Source organism: Acanthochromis polyacanthus, chromosome 15, assembly GCF_021347895.1.
Source record: "Acanthochromis polyacanthus isolate Apoly-LR-REF ecotype Palm Island chromosome 15, KAUST_Apoly_ChrSc, whole genome shotgun sequence".
Classification (NCBI taxonomy): Eukaryota; Metazoa; Chordata; class Actinopteri; family Pomacentridae; genus Acanthochromis; species Acanthochromis polyacanthus.
In genome coordinates this window covers 39,420,436-39,428,333 of record NC_067127.1, presented here as the reverse complement: position 1 = coordinate 39,428,333, position 7,898 = coordinate 39,420,436, and the positions used below count along the sequence as shown (strand labels likewise).

At 39.3% G+C, this 7,898-nt stretch overlaps 1 long non-coding RNA gene across 1 annotated transcript; it reads right to left on the bottom strand.

The window, feature by feature from the left end:
• Positions 1 to 4,931: 4,931 nt before the first annotated feature.
• Positions 4,932 to 7,746, bottom strand: LOC127537528 (uncharacterized). The gene is made up of 2 exons (XR_007947245.1): positions 6,636 to 7,746; positions 4,932 to 6,485 (listed from the first exon to the last, which is right to left on the bottom strand). It is a non-coding gene; the product is annotated as an uncharacterized LOC127537528 (long non-coding RNA).
• Between the last annotated feature and the right edge of the window lie 152 nt (positions 7,747 to 7,898).

Below are 7,898 nucleotides of genomic sequence, written 5' to 3'. Positions count from 1 at the left end.
CCTGATTACAGCTCATTGGAAAATCTCACTCTTAGTCTCTCTCATCCAAATTTGAAAGCTCAGAAACCAGTTTTATTTGTTGTTATATATCGTCCTCCTGCTCCTTATTCTGAGTTTTTATCTCAATTCTCAGACTTTTTATCTGAATTAGTGCTCAGTTCAGACAAAGTTATTATTGTGGGTGACTTTAACATTCATGTTGACGTAGACAGCGACAGCCTTACAACAGCTTTTAATTCATTATTAGACTCAATTGGGTTTTCTCAACATGTAAATAAACCAACTCATAGTTTTAATCACACTCTTGACCTTGTCCTGACTTATGGCATAGAAATTGAAGAGTTAACAGTATTTCCCCAGAACCCTCTTCTTTCTGACCATTTTATGATAACGTTTCAATTTAAAGTAAAGGATTGTTTAGCAGCTGAGAACAAATATCATTACAGTAGGTGTTTGTCTGACAATTCAGTATCTAAATTTAAGGAAATAATACCCTCACTGTTTACTTCAGCAACATTTACTGATAAATCAGAAGGCAGATATTATTATTTTACCCCCACAGAAGTGGATTATTATGTTAATAATGCTTCAGCCTCACTGCGTACAACTCTTGATAGTGTTGCACCTGTAAAAAAGAAAGTTATATCTCAGAGAAGACTTGCTCCTTGGTATAATTCCCAGCTGCGGACTTTAAAGCAGGCATCCCGAAAGCTGGAAAGAAAGTGGTATTCCACTAATTCAGAGGAAGTGTATGTGGCTTGGAAAAATAGTCTAGTAATCTATAAAAAAGCTCTTCGTAATGCCAGGACAACTTATTATTCATCTTTAATAGAGGAGAACGAGAACAACCCTAGGTTTCTCTTTAGCACTGTAGCCAGGCTGACAAAGAGTCAGAGCTCTGTTGAACCTTGTATTCCTTTAGCTTTAACCAGTAACGACTTCATGAGCTTCTTTACGCATAAAATAGTTCTGATTAGAGATAAAATTAATCTGGCCCTTCCTACAAATGTCACAGATGCTTTTGAATTGGCTGTTAGACCTGATGAATCTTTAGAATTCTTCACTCCTATATGTCTCTCTGAACTAATTTCAACAGTTTCTACATCCAAACCATCAACATGTCTTTTAGATCCTATCCCAACTAGACTCTTCAAGGAGATTTTACCTTTAATTAATTCTTCAATGTTAGATCTGATTAATCTCTCTCTAGTAACAGGCTATGTACCACAGGCTTTTAAGGTTGCTGTCATCAAACCTTTGCTTAAAAAGCCCACTTTAGATCCAGATGTGTTAGCTAACTATAGACCGATATCCAACCTACCATTTCTCTCTAAAATTCTGGAAAGAACAGTTGCAAATCAATTATGTGAACACTTACAAAGGAATAATTTGTTTGAAATGTTTCAGTCAGGCTTCAGAGTGCATCATAGCACAGAAACAGCTCTGGTGAAAGTTACTAATGACCTTCTCATAGCATCAGATAATGGACTAGTCTCTATACTTGTTTTGTTAGATCTTAGTGCAGCGTTTGACACAATCGACCACAACATTTTATTACAGCGTCTAGAACATTCAATTGGCATTAAAGGGACAGCACTGGACTGGTTTAAATCCTACTTATCAGATAGGTTCCAGTTTGTGCATGTCAACAATAACTCTTCTAATCATGGAGTTCCTCAGGGTTCTGTCTTAGGACCGATACTTTTCACATTATACATGCTTCCTTTAGGCAATATTATTAGGAAGCATTGTATTAACTTCCATTGTTATGCAGATGACACACAATTGTATTTATCTATGAAGTCAGATGAAACTGATCAGTTAGCTAGACTGCAAGATTGTCTTAAGGACATTAAAACCTGGATGACTTTTAACTTCCTACTGCTAAATTCAGACAAAACTGAAGTCATTGTATTTGGCCCCAAACATCTTAGAAACTCGCTTTCAAAGCAAATAGTTACTCTGGATGGCATCACATTGGCCTCCAGTACTACTGTGAGGAATCTTGGAGTTATTTTTGACCAGGACATGTCCTTTAACTCGCACATAAAGCAAGTCTGTAGGACTTCCTTTTTTCACCTGCGCAATATTGTAAAAATCAGGAACATTCTGTCTCAGAGTGATGCAGAAAAATTAGTTCATGCTTTTGTTACTTCCAGGCTTGACTATTGCAATTCCTTATTATCGGGTTGTCCAAATAGCTCTCTCAAACATCTACAGTTGATCCAAAACGCTGCTGCGAGAGTACTGACAGGAGTTAGCAAAAGAGATCATATTTCCCCTATACTTGCTTCTCTTCACTGGCTTCCTGTTAAATCCAGAATAGAATTTAAAATCCTTCTTCTGACATATAAAGCTCTTAATAACCAATCTCCATCATATCTTAAAGATCTGATAGTACCTTATTATCCTAGTAGAACTCTTCGCTCTCAAACTGCAGGCTTACTTGTTGTTCCTAGAATTTCTAAAAGTAGAATGGGAGGCAGAGCCTTCAGTTATCAGCTCCTCTCCTGTGGAACCTGCTCCCAGTTTGGGTTCTGGAGGCAGACACCCTCTCTATTTTTAAGACCAGGCTTAAAGCGTTCCTTTTTGACAAATCTTATAGTTGGGGCTGACTGGGTGACCCACAGGGGTTCGGCTTGTGTCTTCATTGCACAGCTGACTCCCTCTTGGACGTCCCTTTGTTCTGCCTCTAGTCATGCTGCTATAGGCCTATAGGCTGCTGGGGGACTTCTCTTGATGCACTGAGCCCTTCTCTATCTACCTTTACATTTAATATGTATACCGTTATTGCAGTACATTCACTCTGTTTCCCCCTGTGCTATTTCTCCGAGTGTCCCTGGTCCCAGAGCTGGATGCTTCAGATCTGCGGTTGATGTTCCACCAGCTGGTCCAGTCTCCATCATGTCCACTGTGGGATGCTGCTGCTGACCTTCCTCCAGCCCTCTGCTTCCAACTCCCCTTTTCCACCAGTCAACTCTGCATCGCCTTCACTATACTGTTATGCTAACTTACATACTGTTTGAATTTTACTGCGAGCTATATAAGGAGTATGTTTAATGTCAGAGCCGTACATCATAAGAGTAAACTATGAGTCAGTTTTCAATGTTAGCTTATACTTTGTCTGTGTCACATATCCTGTCATGCATGTATCCAAATGTGTGTTGTGTTTTCCTTGCTTTCCCACCCCTCCCTCTTCTCCCATCCCTCCCCCTTGCCCTCTTCTGTCCTTCTCAACCCCCCCGGCCAGCAGGCAGATGGGTCCCCCCTATATAGAGCCGGGTTCTGCTCGAGGTTTCTTCCCTGTTAAAAGGGTGTTTTCCTTGCCACTGTCGCCTTTGGGCTTGCTCTGGGGGTCAGGCATATGGGTTCTGTAAAGCGTCTTGAGACGAGTTGACTGTAATTGACGCTATATAAATAAAATTGAATTGAATTGAATTGAATCAGGAACTAAAGAATGTTTTCCTCTTCCTGCTCAAAGAAAAGTTGGATCTCCAACATTTCCACAGACTGACTCTATCAAAGTCACAAGCAGATATTTGTCTTTTCCTTTCTGAGCTCAAATGAAAGAAGTTCATTTCTAAACTCTTTCTGATGTTTCTCCATGTAGAGAATGTTCCAGAAGGAGATTTCATGTGGAGAAGAACACATGCACATTGATGGAGAAGATGTGAACCTCCAGAACATCTGTTCTCCTCCTGAACTATTGTGAGGAGCTTTAGGGACACAATCATGAATGGTTGCTAACAAACAACGTTCAACCTGTCTGTGAATACAATTCTATCAAGTTTGCTCTCTTTATGCACAACAAACATCTGGAATTTATGTGGAATCCTAGAATGAGAACTGCTGAGTTTTAGACACACAGATGTAGATTTTTGAAGGCTGCTCTGAGTTTGAAACTTTTCTTTTCCTCCTTAATCAAACGCTCAAATAGAAGTTCCTTCAGACTGTCTCAGATTCTCATGTTATAAACTGATGAACCCCTGAGAAGTTCATTTATTTCAAGCTGTCTGATTTGATTATTCTCTTTCTTTCTTTTCTGCTTCTCTTCTGCTTGGACCAGTGGAATTGTAGGACACAGTTGGTGCCTATTTGTTGTTCAATTATGCTTCATAAAAGATAAAACAACAAAAAACTTGGGGAGCCAAATATCCCAGAATGCATTTAGAGCAGCAGCAAAGAGCGAGGAGGAAACTTTCAGAGGAAACTCAAGTATTTTGGGAATCCTGCTGTTATTGTGACACTAAATGTAGTTTTCAGATGATCTGAGGTGAGAAAGTGGTTGTAAAAAGGTCCAATGTGTGGTGAGTTTGTCCAGATGAAGCTGATTAAAAATGAGCTCCAACGCTTTCAGAGATGTGAGGTCCAGGTTAGACAGCTCTGATGGACGCTCAGCCTCACTGTAGAGCTCCTTATCTGGACCAGACTTTACAATCTGCTGCTCTGACGCTTCTATAGCGCTTCAACAGGATATTAGTAGTTTCTGTGGATCCAACCGTCACACTTTGACCTCACACTTTATTTGGATTGTTCACAGAAAAATCACTTTGAAAGAAGTTCAAGTTCACAACTTTAGATTGTTCATGTTTTACTCGCTCACTGACTGTGATCATAAGAACAGATAGAAATTAAAACAGAGAAGATCATTTATTTACAAGTTTGGTTTCTGAGTCTTTTCACCACTAAAATATGGAGTTTTTCTTCTAGTCTTTGGAGTTCTTTATATCTGCTTTTAGGGATAAATTTAATGAAATAGAATTAAAAATGGAGACAAAAAGATCAAAATAAAAGCATCAGTTTTACTGCTTTGCTAAAGATCTTTTTTCTGTTTTCATTTCTGCCGTGGAAGAGGATAAACGTTGATTATTCAACATGGAAAATTAAATTCCACTGATCAACAAATAAGCAAACAAACATGAAGATCAAAGTGTGTTATTAGTCATTTATTGAATAAAAAAGAAAGTTAGAATAGTTTAAAAGCCACAGGCAGAGCAAATAAAAGTGGAGAAAGACGTATTAAAATCATTGATCTTGTTCAGGAAAAATCAACCACTGCAATGAAAATAAAAACTAAGTTAGACATTGATTACAGCACAAGATCTGTTCAAAGAATTTAGAGCATGGAAGGGTTCAAATACAGCACAATGTGAGGAAAAGCTCCTTTAACGGCCAAACACAACATTTATAGAATGAAACAGGCTAAAAAATGTAGAATTTACAGAGTTCAATGTAATCTGGATAGTCCTGGTGGGTTTAAATTCTACTGGAATCATATCGATGCTGAAAACATTTTGATCCACAGATAGCTAGGGTTATGGGAGCTTTGATGGAAAAATACAATCTGATAGAATTTCTTGATGAAACCAGAAATTCAGAATCTGATAAAAAAAAACTGATGAAAAAACATTGAAGCACTTATTTATAGTAAAAATGAAAAATGGATCTATCAATAAGACATAAATGACAGAAGAGCACAGAATACTTTGGAAAGAGTGACACAGATGAAGGAAGTTCTCATTTCATCACTAGAACAGGACTTAAAGACTCACATCAGGATCAAGTGTGGCTGCACAAAAAGCTGATTTTCACTGGACAATAATGTGTGAAAGTCTGTCAGCAGTTTGGAGATTCACTGCTTCCTCTCTCATTTCACACTTTGTGCAGCTCAAATGCTTTTAGTTCCAGTGAGCGTCAGAGGAACACCACATCCTGATTTTCACTCTCAACATTTGACTGGAAAAAGACGCAAACACCACATTTGGCTCCTGGAAGAATCACAACTTCATCTTTGAAGAGGAACAAGTTTACAAGGAATCATTGAGAAGGATTTGACAAAGAAACACATTTAATCCATGAATGTGAAAACATGTTTGTGAGGGACAGAGTCATGGAGAGACTCAACCATCTGTTCAACACTGTTTCTGTACCAGGAGGAGACTCTGGAGACGAGACTCAGCACAGAGACACTGAGGAACCAGGCCTGGACCAGTAGACCCCAAATCCAGGATAGAGAGGTTCAGTGAATGTGGTGTTGAAGGTGTGGAGGAGGATCAGAGAGTCAGAGGAGACTCTGTAGAAGGACAGAGTTCCAGCAGGAACGTCCACATAAACTGAAACTCTGTGAGAGACTGAGGAGGACCTGATGGATGTTTGTCTGTTATTGTGAATGACAGAGTAACCATCATCATAGCAGAACAGACTCCAGGACTGATCATTATATCCAAACCAACAGTCATTACTGCATCCTTTCCTTCTGATTCCTCTGTAACTCACTGATATATAAACCCCTTCTCTCCACTCCACCTCCCAGTAACAGCGACCAGTCAGACCAGTTCTACACAGCAGCTGAAAATACCAGTCAAACCTGTCTGGATGATCAGGATACCTCTGATCCTCCTCCACAAATGTCACCTTCCTGTTGTTGTCAGACAGTCTGAGTTCTCTGTGTACTGTGTTTGTGTCGACTGTGAGTTGACAGGAATCTGATGGAGAGAACAAACACAACACAGCTGCAGTTATTGATGGATCATGTGATCAGTATTAAAGCTTTGATGATGACCTCAGAGATGTGACACTTTGAAGATGCTTGAATGTGCTGCTTTGTTTCCATCAATCCATTCAAACACACTTACACTTCCTCAGACCTGGTGTCAACCATGGGACTCCAGCAGGCGTCACCCTGAAAGGAGGAGGACGGTCAGAGCAGCAGAGACTCTTTCAGCAGCACACATGGACGTTACATGGCTCTCACACTGTTCCACTGATAAAGGACCAGAGCGTTCATAGAGGTGACATCATTCTCCCAGACTGATACAAACTTCACTGGCGCCATGACTGACTGTACAACTTTAAATCATTTTCTACAATTGTGCAGCAAAACAGAACTTTGTTCTTTTCTTTTTCCTCTTTTTCAGTGATATCACTCTATGCTAGCCCATTGCCTTAAATCCCTTTGGAACATCTCATTTAATGAACTAGAACATCAGGTTATAGGTGTCGCTGAGCTGCCTTTCCTTTTTGTGTGTGTGCCAGAATATACATAGCTAGAAGCTTAGAAAGCTTTTTGCTTTATTTCTTCTTTTTATGTCTTTTTCACTTGTCTCACTCAATGCTAGTGGACTGAGGAATAATGTAAAGCGTAAAGCTTTATTTTTAATGTTAAACAGCTGAAAACTGATTTGGTTTTTTCCAAGAATCACACTCACTTATTAAAGATGTAAACTTGTGTAAAAATCAGTGGGAAACGACATGTGGTGATGACATGGACAGAACATTCTGCTGGGGGATCTTGTTTAAAGGGGAGTTTTCCTGGAAAATTGATGCACTCTGTGACAGTCAAGCTCATTTGATTTGTTTAATAGTAGACTGGAATGGCAAAGCAATGATTATTGTTCATTTGTACGCTTATAATTCTACATCAGAAAAGGATAAACTTATTCCTACATTAGACTGTAAACTTGCAGCTCTAACTCACACATTCCCTGAGGCTTACTTCATTGTAGGAGGTGATTTTAATGTGCTCATGAATGAGGTGATGATAGATGGCCTCCAGCTAAATGCTCACAGCCAAATGTTCACTTCAACTCTTTCATTGACAAGTATGATTGATGTGATGTATGGAGAGAGAAGTTTCCAAATACTTGGAGGAATAAAAATGGCTCCAGACAGTCTGGCCTGGATTACTGGCTGCTCTCTAAATCACTTTCTAAAGACAATATTCCAATCAATGTCCTACCCCCCCCCCCCCCCATTAACTGACCATAGAGCCATCCTTAGATATTTACATCTCCTTCCAGGAATGGTTGACACCAAGCAATTCTCTGATTGGAAGATGAAGAGCTCTTTATTGAGGCATGACAATGTCAAACATCAACTTAGTACAATTATTCACTTTT